The sequence below is a fragment of the Dromiciops gliroides genome, chromosome 3, assembly GCF_019393635.1.
Source record: "Dromiciops gliroides isolate mDroGli1 chromosome 3, mDroGli1.pri, whole genome shotgun sequence".
Classification (NCBI taxonomy): domain Eukaryota; kingdom Metazoa; phylum Chordata; class Mammalia; order Microbiotheria; family Microbiotheriidae; genus Dromiciops; species Dromiciops gliroides.
Window position 1 is genome coordinate 163,004,797 of NC_057863.1, and position 16,025 is coordinate 163,020,821.

Sequence of the window (16,025 nt, forward strand, 5' to 3'; positions counted from 1 at the left end):
TTGGGGTTAAGTGACTTGCCCAGGGCCACACAGCTAGTAAGTGTTAAGTGTCTGAGGTCGGATTTGAACTCAGATCCTCCTGACTCCAGGGCCGGTGCTCTATCCACTGCACCACGTAGCTGCCCCCTGACTTAGTTCTTGATATTATTGCTTATGATGAACTTGCTCACTTGCCTGTCCACTTCCTGTTCTTGCCCTCCCACTCGGTCCCCTGAAATATTTTTTCTCTTGAGCAGAATGAAAGGGAGGCTCTAGGTTTATGGGGTGGTAGGCTGCCAGCATTTCTTTGCCTTCCTATTCGCCTGTGAATGACACCAAGTCCATTAGGTGTTATGCACAGCAGGGAAAGGGACAATTAATGTTCATTCTCTGATAATTCTTTAGTGTTTTTTCCCCAAATCTCTAATTTTAGGAGACTAAGATAAAAAAATTCAGTTTAAAAATGCAACCTTATTTAGTAATGGCATTTATTGGCAAATTCTATTACTAACATAGTATACTAAAATATGAATATTAAAACAATAAGCAAAATAATATAATTTATTAGCAGCATAGTAGAGTGGATAGAGATCCAGCCTTGGAGACAGGATGACCAGCATTCCAGTCCCACTTCTGATATATACTGGTTGTGTGACTCTGAATAAGTCAACCTTTTAAAAAGGCAATTCTCCCAAGAAAGAAGTTGCAGAATACTCACTGATTTGCATTGGGGGAGAATTTTTTCTCATTAGGAGTTAATTCCTTATCCCAAAAAATTATAGATCAGCACCAAAAAGTAATTGTATATCATTATATGAGCATATGATATATGTCATATGTGTATATATGTGCGCATATATAAAGACTGAACTCATGATTTGAATTGTACAAGGAGCTCATGGAAAGAAAAATCCTTCCACCAATATAGATTTTTAACTTTTCTCCATAATTTTAGAGAGCTGCCTGGGGCACACAGAGGTTAAGTGACTTGCTCAGGGTCATACAGACAGTATGTGTCAGAAGTAAGATTTAAAGACAGTAAGGTCTTGACCGTAAGGTCAGCTTTATCCACTATTCTATCTTGACTCATAATTAATTATATAATTTAGGGATATAATAATAATTCCTCATCATGATGAAAGTTGTCCACAAACATAATTTCATTTAATACTTTTCCTCTTCTCCTCTTCCACATTCCAGTTAGGGCGAAAAATTTGTAGAAGAGGAAACAAAGACTAACCAATAGAGATCAAAGATATATGGTTGTTTGCAAGTTGTCTCCCCCAGTAGATAGTGATCAAAGACTTTTGCATTTATTTGTATCCCCATCACTTAACACTATGCCTTGATGCTTGATATGTACTGATTGACCCCCCCATCTTTGCCTAGATACTCTGTGAGTTTGGTTATAAGGATTACATATAAATAACATATATTTTAGAGGGGTTAGCTAGAAATAATGCTTACAGAATATTTGCTCCTTGATAGTTTTTGTAATATTTAAGAATATTGGAGAATGTAAGAATCAAAGATTAAAGGAAGAGATGGGAAGGGGGGGTCAAAAGAAAATAGAAGATAGTAAGTAAAATCTATTCCCCTCTCCATCCCTCTTTAATGGAAACAAGGTGAGTGTGTACTTGATCTTAGAAGTAATAGGGAGCCACTGAAGCTTATTGAGTTACATAAATTTCTATTGTTTGCATGAAAGTCCTGGAAAATGGACCCTCTGCCATACCTGACAGCACCAGCATCCATAGACAAGATCTGCTACTTCACCAGTGAATTTCCTTGCAAAGTGAGAGGGCAATTTGTTCTTCCTGTTAATTCCACCATTGACCTTTCTGTGAGCCTGCTAGCCAGGGTACCAATTAGTGCTAATTGCTGTCAACAGTAGTGAAGGATTCTGTGCCAAGCCTCTGTTAAGAAGAGGGCTCACGCCCCTGACTCATCTCATATAGAGTGAATCGGTCACAAAGGTTTCTTTGGGATAATACAACATTAAGCCTGGTTTTAGAAAAAGGTGACATTACTAAGAGCAGGCATTTTCAGCAATGTTGTCTCCTTACATTTCAGTCTTGGTCATTGAAATCTCTATGCATTAAAAAGACGTTAACATTTTATTCCTTCTTATCAATATTTTACTTGGATATCAAAGGACCAAAAATTAGCCCAAAGCGATAGCCAATCTAATTATTTCTGGGCCAAAAATACATGGCTTCTACTCTGTCGGCAAGCAGCAAAAGCTCTTTATACTCATTGACATGAATTTTAACAGACTTGCTACATATGTTAAAGGTTCCCATTAGAAAGTTGAGGAAGTATACATTTCCTTTAAGCACTTGCAACTTGGCTGCTAAGAAAATATCCATTGTTTAAAAAAAGGTCTTATGTCATTGTAACTTGCCACATTCCTGTGAGTGAATATCATTTCAAAGGGAATTGGTGACCATAGTGTCAGATTTGGGAAATGAATATAGTTATTTTATAAAAGAGAAAACTGGAGGTTTGATAATATAGTTGTTTTAACTTTAAAAATTCCACTTTGCCAGTAACCTCCAATATATTGAAACTAGCCAGATTTTGTTACAATTGAAATCAACCAAAGGTAAATACTTTCTGTGTTTCAAACAGATTCTCTCATTTTTTGAATTATTATCATTTTAAGTTTAGAACCTTTCATTTCAGGAACACTTTAGCTACTTCACTCTATAATTCCAGGCCAATATTCAGAGCAGGCACATCTCCAGTCTATATCGGGCAGTGTTTGCACCATTTTTAAAAAACAAGGTAGCAAAACCCCATATTAGTATATTTACAAAGAACTTTGAGGTTTATAATGTGTTTTTATATACATTATCTTATTTGACACTATACACAACAGTTTTTAATTTAAGTGGGTTGTATTAACAACATCCATTTGTTAAATTAGTTCTATGGACTTGGATTACATTTTCCCATAGAAAGAATATAATGTCATTGTAACTTTTCTGTGGTAGCTCAGATAAGTCTCTTTAACATCACTATTGTTTTTTACTTGTAATGAAATAATCATAGAAAACAATGCTGCCACAATACTAATAATCAAGCAAATATTGAAAAAATGAAATTGGTTAAGACATTTAAATTTCTGTTGCCTGTTTCCTATTTTTGTCAATTATTTGTTTAGATAGTCCAGGATTGAGTTGTTTCATTTGTATTCCTTATATTGTTATCATCATTATTCATTCTTCCCTCCCTCAAAATCTGATTATAGTTCTCACAAGATAATGTCTGACTGTGCACAAGCCATTGATTCATATCAAATAATTTCTACATCAATAATAAGTCCATGACCATATAGTATAATACATCTATTTTGTTTTCTTTTCAATGTTTTTTTGTTGCTCTCCATATGTATCACCCACCAATTCTTTTTTTTCCCAAGAAAGTGTTCAAGATAAGAAGACATGAGTGTTCTGTGTAATCTACAAGTCTTTGGCCTCTTCTCAAACCTTGTCCATGATGTCTACTTGCCCATGTATTTCTCCCCATCTTTCCCCACTTTGAATTGAAGTCACCAAGTATCAGAGTTTATGTTAATTTAAGATCTATGAGATCCAAGATGCTGTAGCATGTCCAGTGGCCATACCCTGGTAAACTATCTTGGCAGACAGACTAATCCAAGTTGAAGGTAACCATGTTAAGTGGGGTTACTACCCCCAAGTATGTAAAGATTTCTCCCAGAAGAATGAGCAGATGAAAACAATTTGTTCCAATGGCCATGAAGTTGGCTGAAGCAAGCTTACAAAACAAACAAATAAACAGAGCTTGGTCAGACATCAAAGACAGCCAAGGTTATTCACTTCCTCCCAGGCCATTGCCAATTGTCTTGACTTTTGTCCTCCCATTGGACTTTGATAACTCTGGAAGAGAAAGTGAGGTTGATGACTTTGTGCAACTCTGCCTCACAAATCCAATTCACACATAAGCCAAAACATCACTCTGTGATATCATTGGTTCTCTTCAAAAATGAAGGACAAACAACAACTAACATTTATAAATTGGATGTTTCCTGACTCAGGGTGTGCTCGTGTTTGGTTAAAACTGAAAATACCTTTCTTTATTGTACTTTGAGTTTCCTGAGGGCAAGATCTTCATATTTTGCAAAGTATTTTCTGCTACGTAGAACTTCTAAAACATTTTAGCATAGTATAAACACTAATTTAAAGCATTAAAATTCATCAATATTTTCCATAAATGTCAGACAAAATAAATATTTAAAAATAAAATAAATATTTAGGAGACATTATATGGACTTTTCTGAGTTTATTGTGGACTATTATTGGCTGGAGCTCTCTCCTTTCAAGTAAGATGGAGCTATTCATTGATTCCCTAATGGTAATCAGGGCCATGTTGAGTTTTCCATTACTGTGAATATTTGTGTTCACCATTTGAAGGACCTAGAGCTTTGATGATAGTAGGGTTCATGTGCTTGAAGAGACCAAAACTTAACTTTAGTGGCATCAGGCACACTATGCTCCAACCACTGGCTTTCAGTTTTCTTTTGTTGCTGTACTTGGAAAATTCTAAAGTCTTTGTCTTTCAGCCTTTGAACTGCTGTATTTAGGTAAATTTATCAACTACTAGTAAGACTGAGGGGAGATAAATAGGAGATAGTTTTATGTTGAATTCCTTTCCTGCTTTATATCCCCCCCCATCTTTTCTTCTTCTTTTCTTCCTAAGTCATCCATGAGTTATTTTCTTTTTGTAATCCAGATTTTAAAAATAATAAACATTTTTATTTATAGTTTTAGGTTCCAATTTTTATCCCTCTTTTCTTTTCTTTTTTCCCCCCTCACTGAGGCAGCAAACAATCAGATATGGGTTATACATGTATGATTATGGAAAACATGACCATATTTATCATTAGATTTTAAAATATAAAGTTATCAAGAGCTCTGTATTGCTTGTGAAAAGGAGGAACAAATTATCAGACGTAGTTTTATAAACTGTACTCAAATAAAACCTAGGTATTGATTTATTCTGTGTCCAGCACAAAGGAACCTCACTTCAGTTAGTTGTACTGTTTTCCTCTCTGAAATCTACTTCTTGTTGGAGAAGAGCCTGATCCAACTCAATTTTGAAAGGATAGTAGTTGTTATAATAATGCCCTACATTTGCATATCACATTGTGCTTTTCAAAACAGTTTCACATCCATTCAAAGTGGTATTGATAGACTGATATAAGGATGTTGAAGGAAATAGTGATAGAATCACTGCAATTATCAAAATCATTAGCTTAAATAATAGCTAAGAATTGACAGTCTGTGGAAGTACTGGGCTAGGTGCTTTCCTAAATGAAATGAGTCCATTCTCTGACCCAGTGTTCACTCCCTAAAAAGGATTTTTTTTTTTGAAACTGGATAGATGTCAAGGTTATGAATCCTGGGTATTTGGTAGGTGAGGAGGGTAATTTTTTTTTTTGTGGGGCAATGAGGGTTAAGTGACTTGCCCAGGGTCAAGTGTCTGAGGCTGGATTTGAACTCAGATCCTCCTGAATCCAGGACCCGTGCTTTTTCCACTGAGCCACCTAGCTGCCCCCTGGGAGGGTCATTTTTGATTAGAGAATTCCAGACTTCCTTTCACTAAAGACCTTGAAAAATATTCCAATAAATCAACAATCATTTGTTACTCTCCTGATATGTACCAAGCCGGTAATACAAAGACAAAAATGAAATAGTCCCTCAAGAAGCTTGCCTTCTATCAAGGGAGACTACTAGTACATAAATGTCTGTCTGTCTATCTATCTACCTATCTAAAAAGTGATTTTTGAGGGTGGGATATTAGTTGCTGGAAGTACCAATAAATGTTTCATGTAGAAGCTATCACATAAGGAGAGTTCTGAAGCAGTCAAAGAATTCTCAGAGGAAGAGGTGAGGTGGAAGTGCATTCAAAGTATGGTGGATAAGCACTGCAAAGGTGTGTTAATAAGAATATGAAAGGAATAGAAAGAAAGCTGAACTCTAATGTTCATGAAGGAGAGTAATGAGTAAAATGCTTGAAAAGGTAGGTTGGTATCAAGTTGTGAAGGAATTTAAAATCTAAACAGAAAGTTTCTATTTGACCCTTGAATCAATAGGGAGTCATAAGAGTTTATTGAGGAAGGGAGTGACTTGGTTTGACTGTACTTTGGAAAATTACTTAGGCAGCTCTATGGAGGATGAATCAGAGAGGAGGACTTGAGGCATAAGAGTCAATTAGGGAGTATTCACATAGTCTAGGCAAGAAGTGTTAAAGAACAAAAATAGGGTTACTGAGATAATAGGTACTAGAGGAGAAAGAAGGAGATGGATATGAGAGATATTGTGGGGATAGAAATGATAAAGTTCAGCAACCGATTAGGGTGAGACAAGTGAGATTGAGGAATCTAGGTTAATTAATTCCATGGCAAAATTAGATGAATAGAAGAATGGTGGTGCCCTCACTAGAAATAGTAAATTTAATAAAAGGGGTAGGTCTTAGAGGAAAGATAATGAGTTCAGTTTTTGGACATGTCAGATATATTGTTGAGTGTGTGTGTGTGTGTGTGTGTGTGTGTGTGTGTGTGTGTGTGTGTGTAGGATTTCCTCTAGGAAGACTTTCTAGGTTTGAATTTAGCAAGCCTAATCTAATGCCTGACCAATTGATGAGATGTTATTTATTAAAACCCAGATTCCCCATAGCACTTAGGACTACATTCATCTGGGATAGACACCATGCATGCACAATGAGCCTGACAAAAAATTGAGCAGCAGGAGGAAAACATTTCAGATAGCCTTTGGGAGATTGACGAAAAGCTTTTTCTTGAAGCAAAGGCCCAACTTTTTTACATTAGTATTATTCCAGTAATACTTTGTAGTTCTGAGTAATAAAACACCACAGTTGCTAAAGAATTAAAATTCAGGGTCATGCTAATGGCAGTGAAAAGGCTTATGATGACTTGAATAGATTTTAGCATATTACCAATGAGGAATTGAACAGGAGAAGTAGTATAAATACTGTCATCTTTGAGATGAATAATTGGAATGAAGGTAGGTCAGTCATGTGATTAGAATAATAGACAGCTTGTGGCTGGCTCAAGAGCTCCACTGGTAAACATGGAATTCCAAGGAATCTAGAAAAAGGTAGCTAGCTTTCAGGGGGACCCCCATTAGAGGATTTGTGGAAGGGCATGGACAGTATTTGCAAAATATAAGGAATGGATGTGTTGCTCTCTGCACCATTCAAGGGACTATACACATTGATGAAATTGCAAATCCATTACAACATCAAAATATTGAAATTTCACAGTTGATTAGAGTTCTTTAAGGAGATATATGGATAAAAGGAAGCAAATGGACATAATCTGTTTAAACTTTCAAACATTTTTGTACAATTTTTATACCAAAGGACATTAAAATTTAACACACCTAGGGACAGGCACAAGGGGAGAACTATTTTTTTAAAATCATGAATAAATTTCTAACTTAGAAACAAAAAACAACAGAGAGAGATAAATAGGCCAATTGTATGAATAGTTAATGGCAATAAATAGAAGAATGTAAAGTTATATCATTGAAGTTCTATTAGAAGCAGTGCAAGAAATACTCTTACTTAAGATTTTAGTAAGTGACCTGGAAAAGGGAATGTACAATAAAATCACTAAGTTTGCAGATGAAATGAAATTCTTCCAGGTGGTGAATTGCCAAATCCATAGGGATAAACATTGGTAAGATCTGGAAAGGCTCATGAAGACATAGATCTGGCAGAAAAATAGTAGATGAGTTTCAGTGTAAACAAAAATACAATGGAAAAGTAAGTTTAAAAAACCAATATGATGATGGACTTGAGAAACAAAATTATGATCAAGGAAGGAGAATTAGAAGTCACTGGAGACTCCTGAAAACATTTTTTTTTTTTTTGCGGGGCAATGGGGGTTAAGTGACTTGCCCAGGGTCACACAGCTAGTAAGTGTCAAGTGTCTGAGACCGGATTTGAACTCAGGTACTCCTGAATCCAGGGCCGGTGCTTTACCCACTGCGCCACCTAGCTGCCCCGAAAACAATTATTTACCTATTGATTATGAAGTAGGAAAGGTCAACAAAATGCTGCTACCCTCCAAAAGATGATTGGAAACAACATGGAATATTTTTCTACTCTGAAAAAAAGCACTGCCCACACATCCTTAGAATATGAAGTGTGGTTCTAGTCATCAAAAATGTTATGATGCAAATGAAAGAGGTTAAATATATTTTCAAAGGGTTGAGAATAGTTCTGCATAAGTATAAACTCAAAAGATGCCCACTTTTCATGCTGAAAAGACAAAAACTGAAAAAGAAAAGGATAGAAGTTTATAAAATCATGAGCAGAGTTAGGCCTTTAAAGTATGAATAGATTTGCCAGTGCTGAACACAGTGTCTGGCACTAAGTAGCTACTTAATAAATGCTTGCTGACTTGTCCATGAAATTCTGGAATATTAAAAGTAGAGTTCAACCCTTGAAAGCTGTAAGAGGTACATTTAAATAAAGTAAAAGGAAATGTGACTTCCCACAGTAGCATCTTCTAAAGTGGTACAAATGGATACATGTAACAGGGAAACTCCGACTTCATCCCGGGAGACCCATATGGCATTACACTCAGTTTCATTGTGGGGCAAGGGGAATTTGGTCTTGGCTCAAGTCCTTATCCAGTGCAGATGCTACTCACAGACTGGGCAAATCACCAGAAATCAAATAATAAAACATTTAACAGGATTATATGGGAAAACTGATTGAATAAAATTGTTCAGAATTCCTCATAAATGAATAGAAATCAATTCCTTACCTTATAAATCAATGGAAATTTGATCTGTTTCCAAAGATGATTAGGGAAAAAGGAAAGGAACCTTTTGTTTTAGAATGTTTATAGCAGCTCTTTTTGTGTTGGCAAAGAACTGGAAATTGCTGTGATGTCTATTAATTGGGAAATGGCTGAACAAGTTGTGGTATATGATTATGATGGAATACTACTTTGCTATAAGAAATTATGAGCTCAATGATTTTAGAAAAACTTGCATGGGATAATGAAGAGCAAAATAAGCAGAACCAAGAGAACATTGTATACAGTAATAGCAATATTGTTTTAAGAATGACTGAACAAATAAGTTATTTTGTCTATAATCAATATCCAAATGAACTATATAATGGACAAATGAAGAAAGACACTATCTGTATCCAGAGAAAGAACTGATAAATAGAAGTATATACAGAATAATTTTACATACATACATACACACATATACCTATTTGTGTTTAATGGTAACCATCTCTAGGGTAGAGGTTGTGAGAATCAGAGCACCATCCCCCTATTGAAAAAGACATTGTGAGAACCAGGGCAATGTCCCCCTGAGGAGAAAGCATGTGGCTAGCATCCAGAAGTTACATCTATTCATAGAACTGTTACATCTATTCACAGAACCACCTGTAAGTCAAGTCAATCAATGCTACCAGCCAATTAGCTTGGAGCTGTGTGTTGGGACTGTGCGGGAGCTCCCACAGGGAGCTTCTGCTTGAGGGGAATGGGGGATATTTCTTTTCATTGGAGGTCACAGTAGGAGCAACAGGTCCAGGGAGCTAGGCTCTTTCCTTCTAAACTACACGTTTTCACTTTACTAAGCCCTAATATACTTTAATAAATATTTAATGCCCAAAGAATGGTGCTATAAGAATCTAATTGAAGGTGACCACACACTAGATTTTTTAGTCATAGCAATTAGATTTTAAACATCACAAAGTGGGGGAGGGAAGAAAAAAATGTACATGATATTTTTTGTATATTTGAAAGGATTAGCAAGCTGTGCACAGTAGCTTTGCAGTTTCATGTACAATCATTTTTTTTTATTGTACTATGTTATGGAAATGCTTCCATAAATTAAAAATAAAATAAAAATAGAATACAAAACAAAAATCAATGGAAAATAGTCCTTCCTCTACTTTCTCCAGATTTCCATGTTAATGAGGAAGATGGGACAAATCCACAGGGTAGAAACTATGAATCAGCTTGCTCTGTAGAACTGGTGTAGCATAAGCATTTGGCATTCTTCCAAGCCCTACTGGTACCAGCAACCTGAGTCCTCAGAAGGTGGCTCTGGCATCTCCTATCAGGGTCAACTCTTAGGGATTATAACTCATGAGCCTCTACTGGTGCATTTCCTCATTGATTAATAGTGTAACGATTGGAATGATGCCACCTGCTGGAGACTTACTGTAGAAGAGTTCCGCCCATGAAGCGAAGGTCTTTGAGGGCAAGACCAGGAGTCTTTTCTTTGGCGTCAGGAAGTGACGCGGGCTAGTGGGAGGAGGAAGGAAGAGACTGGCGCTCGGTCTCAGGTTCTTTCCTTTGGACTGTGGTGGAGAGCGGAGCTAGAAATGTGCTCTCCCTTTAATAGATAGGAATCTAGGCCTTTCTCTCTCTTTACCAAATTCTTATTCTCCTTAATAAATGCTTAAAAGTCTAACTCTTGCTAAAGCTTATAATTTATTGGCGACCACTCATTAAATGTTTTAGACAGACTAGTTAGAATTTTAGCCCTTAACAATAGTTAATATCAATTCATCTGATAGAAGTAATTAGCTTATAGAAGGGCTATTTACTAAGGTGGTACAGTAAGAATGTTGGGTACAAAACATCTTTCCCAAAGTCTTTGACACACTTTTCCACCAGTATATACATAGTCTTAGGGAAAGTGAAGTCAAACTTTGATATCATAAGTGCTAATGAGGTAGCTCACAGCTCCTGAGCTTAGTACAGTTCCTGTCTCTTAATAAATATTTATTGATTGATTAAAAGTCTTTTTCTCCCCTTCTGGAGGGTACTCATGAAGTTCCCCTTAAGAAGGGGACCAATTTGCCATTGGATTTTAATGCAAACATTGATGCTTGTCACTGCTATTCCAGGAGCATTATTAGGGTGCTTAAAAAAGGCTAATCCTCCCACCCTCCAAAATTCCCAAGATCCTACTCTGGTGAACTGTTGTAGGGGAAGAGAATGGAGTCTTGTCTCTTATGCCCAACTGATTCCCTCTTGGGTGTTTGGCTGGGATGGCTATCTCCTCTCAGCTGCCAGACACTTGGATACTTGGATTCCATGATTTGCTATTTTATGCAAAATCCAGAGAATATGACCAAGTTTTCCTCAAAAATTTATTAATATGTATTAATATATGGGGTGGCTAGGTGGTGCAGTGGATAAAGCACTGGCCCTGGATTCAGGAGGACCTGAGTTCAAATCCGGCCTCAGACATTTGACACTTACTAGCTGTGTGACCCTAGGCAAGTCACTTAATCCTAATTGCCTCACCAAAAAAAATTATGTATTAATATACGTCCTGTACAATGTCACTTCATTTTATACAATATCTTACAAGGACTTTTGGCATTTAAGTAAAACCTTTGATTGATCATTGCAATAGAGATGCCTATTCCTTATTCATACTTAGTTCATACCTATGATTAATTGATTTACTCAATGGAATTGTTCATAACTGATAAAGATATCCTAGTGTTTACTTTTGATAGTTACATTAAGTTTGGTGGTATGATCTGATTGACTCAATGAAACTTCAACCCCTATACTGACTTGACCATGAGTTCAGTCCAATACAATAGTTCTTATTTCATCATATCAGGGATTGGGGTGGGAGAGAAACAGAAATAAATTAGTAAATGAGGTTGAGAAATAATGGTCAGTTAGGTAGAAGGAAAATCAGAAGAGAGCAGTATTGTTAGTCAAGAGAGATGAAAATATCTAGGAGACTGGGTGGTCAGTGGCATCAAATCTTCCAAAGTCCAGAGAGAATGAATGTTGAAAAAAGATCATTCAATTTGGCCTTTAAGAAGTCTTTACTACAGGAAAAAATCTTTTTCAGTAGACTTATGGGGTTGATTTGCAATGGGTTGAAGACTGAAAGTGTATTGAGGATGCTAGCTTGAGGAGATGGAAATAGGAAGCTATTTTCAAAAATAATGGAAATCTGAGCATGTTGTAAAGTGTAGCATGTTACAACAAAGTGCTTTAATCACCATGTAAGACTGAGAGGAGAGATAAATCATGACTTAAGTCTGAGGCACCCACAGGACTCCCAACCTGTTTACATGGGGAGCTGTGGGAGCTGTGGGGAAAGCCCTTATCTTTATCTTACTTGTCTAGGTTTGGTGTATGGATCATGCAATCATGTCAAGACAACCCTGATCTTTCAGAAAATTTCTCCATTTTATTACTTTACTGATTGTCATTGATTCACATATGAAACATATGGTTTAATACTTTAGTCAGAATAGTAGAAATGAATAAAGTAAATAACATCAGCACACACTCTGTAGATATCCCCAAGATTGAACAGTCCTCATCCAACCAGAAACTGTATCATCAAGAAGGCCCAGGAGGCAGCTAGGGGGCGGAGTGGATGGGGGCAGCTAGGTGGCACAGTGGATAAAGCACCAGCCCTGGATTCAGGAGGGCCTGAGTTCAAATCCGGCCTCAGACACTTGACACTAACTGTGTGACCCTGGGCAAGTCACTTAACCCTCATTGCCCTGCCAAAAAAAAAGGCCCAAATGTGGTAGTTTTGGTTCCTCTTCCACAAGCTACTGTCACAAGGAACAAGGAAGGTGTTTGCTCTTGGGCTTTTTCTTTTCATGGCAAAACCTCCTAGCAGGTCAGAATTAGTGTCCAATTTGTTGGAGTAAATCAAGAATTTAGAATGTTGATGCTCGTCTCTCCCTTGGTCAATCCACCATTTCATCAATTGATTATTTCTTAAGTTCCTACCTACTCTGTACCAGGTACTGGGGTAGGCACTGAAGACACAGATACAATGAATGGAATAACCTCTATTCTCAAGGGGGCTTATATTTTAAATTTAAATTAATATAGAAATACAAATATATTATATATATATATCTATACATGTATATATAGATATATAAAAACATGTATAAGAACAGGGTTTTATAACCTTTTTTTTAACCATTGACCCTTTTTGGCAGTCTGGTGAAGCCTATGGACTATGAATAATTAAAAATTATTTCAGTTAGAGATGAATGAAATAAAGCTATGGGTTTTTTCCCATCCAAGTTCACAGACTCTTTTGAAACTACCCATGGGCCCCAGGTTAAGGACCCTAGTCTTATCTACCATCCCCAAAGGCACAAACAATGAGTAACCTTGTCCTTGGCATCCTTAGTTTTCCAAGGAAGATTTGAGCATAAGCTCTGTAGAAACCCTTGTTTCAATCAAAATTAATATGAAGATAGCATAGCTTCTGTATGTAGACTGCATCTGGTCCTGGTCTCTTTCAGGTGATTCCCATTTTCCCACCTCCACTGGCTATGGTATGTTTCTTCCCTGTTTCTACTGAATTAACTTCTTAATACCTAGATCTATCTCATGTCCCAAAGGATGTGTAGACTGGTTATTAAAATCTTAGTAAAGGCAATTGGCTGGAGGGCAAGGACAGATTGGCTTTGTTCCCATTTTCATTGCTTTCTCTATTCTCTTCTAAAACTCTGTCCTGTAGGTAAACACCACCCAAATCCTCTGCCCCAGATTCCTCTGCCAGTGTACATGTACATTGGCATACTCCCAACCACACCTCCTCTTAGGTGGTATTAGGGAGGAAAGGAGAAGTATCACAAATACAAGGCAGAATATAAGGAGGTCCAGACACAGTGTTTTAAGAAAAAATGAGGAAGGAAAGAACACTGTCAGTAGTGGGGTTCCAGAAAGCTTCACTGAGGAAGTGGGGCCTGAATCAATTCTTTAGGGATTTAAAAAATGATTAATTCTAAATTATCAATCATTGATAAAAACACACATTCAAATACATGAAAAGAATGACCAATGGGGCAGCTAGGTGGTGCAGTGGATAGAGCACCGGCCCTGGAGTTGGGAGTACCCGAGTTCAAATCTGGCCTCAGACACTTAACACTAACTAGCTGTGTGACCCTGGGCAAGTCACTTAACCCCAATTGCCTCACTAAAAAAAAAAAAAAGAAAAGAATGACCAACGGTTATACATAAAGCCATAAATTCCATTATTTACATTTTGATAGAAATGTGTCTATATGTATATATCTAGATGGAGATCAATGCATCAAATATGTATTTTAATGTCATAAAGATAGTAACAAAAAGGCATCATTTGTTTCCATTTCTCCATCTGAATCCTCTTCTGTATACTATTCTAAATTTTGTTGATATTATCAGTATCATTATTTATTTACTTTGCAGACTTTCAGTTAGTTTATAGATGACTCATTCTTTCCTCTTCATATATCTATCCGTATTTTTTAAATTCTTAATGCCTTTTATTGTAGGAAAATAATATTCTAGTTTTTGCATATACCAAATGCATATACCTATAATTTCATCAGCATTCACCATTTTCTAATCCTCTGACATGAGTCATTTTTGTGACTGTCACCATGGATATATTACACATACATATATACATGTATATTCATATGTTTTACAGATAGATTCTTCTACCCCACCCCCTTTTCAATAACATTCTTAGGGAATAGTTCTTTCAGTCCTTCAGGTCTTGCATAAGCTCCCTCCTCATCTTACTTTTAAAAATCTATTTCTTTGAAAGCTGGTATCAATTACTTCCTTTGTGCAGAGGTCATGTCTTTGCTACTTGACTATAAATCTCCTTGAGGTCAGGAAATGTGACATTTTTTCATTTTTCTATTCTCAGTGCCTAGAACAGTGCCTTGAATATAGGAGATACTGAACCATTTTTGCTAAACCGAATTGAATGATTATGACAAACTTCCCTAATAACTGTGTGATCTTGAGAATTGTTGTTTACTTATTTTCAGTTGTGTCTGACTCTTTGTGGTCCTATTTGGGATTTTATTGGCAAAGATATTGGAGTGGCTTGCTATTTCCTTCTACAGCTCATTTTATAGATGAGGAAACTGAGGCAAACAGTTCAGTGACTTGCCCAGAACCACACAATTGAGGCTTGATTTGAAGATGAGTCTACCTGATTCCAGGTCTGGCACTCTATCCACTGCCACCTACCTGCCCCATCTTGAGAATACTTCTATTAACTATTCCATGGGGTGCACAAACACAAACTGAAGGAGATCTTTTGCTACATTTAAAAAGGACTTGGGGTTTTTTTGTTGACAGTATTTTCAATATGAGAAACTGTTGATGATAAAGTAGCTAATACAATCATAGGATAGGGACTTGACTTATGATTTCACCAGTAAAAGGAAATTCCAGATGAAGAAACTCCTGCTATCAACTAAGGCTGGCACCTTTTCTGTAATTTATAATCTTAGAGAGTTGCCTAGAATATTGGGAGATTAAGTGACTTTCTCTGGATCACAAAGTCAGCATGTTTGAGTCTACAATTTGAACCCGTCTTCCTGCTCATAGTCTGGCTCTCTATCCATTATTCCATGCTGCCTCCAATGAAGTGGTTCACAAATATTTTGATCTCAGGATCTCTTAACACCTTTAAAAGTTGTTGAGGACCCCAAAGAGCTTTTGTTTATGTGGGCTATATGTGTCAATATTTACTGTATTAGAAATTAAAACTGAAACATTTTAAAAGTTATTAATTCATTCAAATATAACAATAATAAACCCACATTACATGTTAACATAAATAACACATTTTATAAAAAATAGTTATATTTTCCAAAGCAAGAAAGTTAGTGAGAAGAGTGGCCTTGTTTTACATATTTTTGTAGATCTCTTTAATTTCTCACTTAATAGTAGACAGCTGGTTTTTCATATCTGTTTCTGCATTCAATCTGTTGTGATGTGTTGTTTTGATTGAAGTATATGATGAAAATCCAGCCTTTCACAGATATGCAGTTGAAAATGGTTGTATTTCAATGGGAAAATTAACATCTTAGTATAACTTTGAAAATAGTTTTTATCTCTTGGACTCCCTGCAAGGTTGGAGACCCATATGGGTAGTTGTACCATACTTTGAGAACCTCTACTCTAATACAATTAGGCTGCATTGATTGATGAATAGTGTTCAAAG